This window comes from Rhipicephalus microplus, chromosome 9 (assembly GCF_043290135.1).
Source record: "Rhipicephalus microplus isolate Deutch F79 chromosome 9, USDA_Rmic, whole genome shotgun sequence".
Lineage (NCBI taxonomy): Eukaryota > Metazoa > Arthropoda > Arachnida > Ixodida > Ixodidae > Rhipicephalus > Rhipicephalus microplus.
Window position 1 is genome coordinate 46,275,474 of NC_134708.1, and position 1,038 is coordinate 46,276,511.

General features: G+C 39.9%; 1 non-coding gene across 1 annotated transcript; it reads left to right on the plus strand.

Annotated features, from left to right (window-relative positions):
- Nucleotides 1–965: 965 nt before the first annotated feature.
- On the plus strand, nucleotides 966–1,038 carry TRNAT-CGU (transfer RNA threonine (anticodon CGU)). Its single transcript has one exon. It is a non-coding gene; the product is annotated as a tRNA-Thr (tRNA).

Genomic DNA, 1,038 nt, shown 5'->3' on the forward strand with positions numbered 1-1,038 from the left:
CATTAGCAATGTCGAAACCGAACACTGAAAGTGACTTCATAGATACTGGCCTTACTTTCAACTTATCTCAAATGATTAGCTTTCCTACGCGAACGACTTTTAATTCATCAAGCTTACTGGGTTTATTTCTCACGACCCAACCAGATAAAGTTTCGTCCGTTTCTAGTCCGAGCAACTTCAGTGATCATGCCGTCATTCATGCCACTTTTCAATGCAACTTGCCCAATCCAAAAAAAGTAAAAAAGACGATAACCCTATACAACAAAGCAAATTATCAAGGAATGAATGATGAACTAGCTTCCTTTTCCGATTGGTTCCTCGTGGATTTTTCCAAACGTTCTGTTGACGAGAACTGGGAGCTCTTCAAAAACAAAATGCAGCAATTAATAAACATGTACATCCCCACAGTTACCATCACAGAACGGCCTACTTCGCCATGGTACAATAATACTTTGAAACGACTTAGCAACAAAAAGAAAAGACAATTTCGGTCAGCCAAAAAATCAAAATCCAGTAACGCTTGGGAAAAATCTCGTGAGACTGAAAAACTTTACGCTCACAGTTGGTAATTTTTTCATCCACTTTTCTTTCTTCTTATTTATATTCCATTGATTTTAATAACTTCCTCTGTACATTCCTTGGCATTACTGTCTGTTATATCTCAATAATATTGTGTTAAAACACGGAAAAACGAGCCCTTAGGTATACACTTCTTTCCCTTATTTCATTGAACGAGGGTCTCGTACTGGCAGACTTGGTGTGTTTAGGTTGTATAAGAGGGACAATTAATCAGCTGCCCACTCATAATAAGTTCACGTGCTACGTGACGCCAAACATGCGCATAAGAATGTTTTCACACTCGTTGTTTGGCTTATAGATGGCGCTGACTGTCGCTCCTACTTCTAAATTCACATTCCTTGGCATTACTGTCTGATAAACCCAAAAAAGTGGATGGAGGGAGGGCCGCTGTGATAGCTCAGTGGTTAGAGCATCGAACGCGTAATTCGAAGGTCGTAGGTTCGATTCCTGCTCACAGTT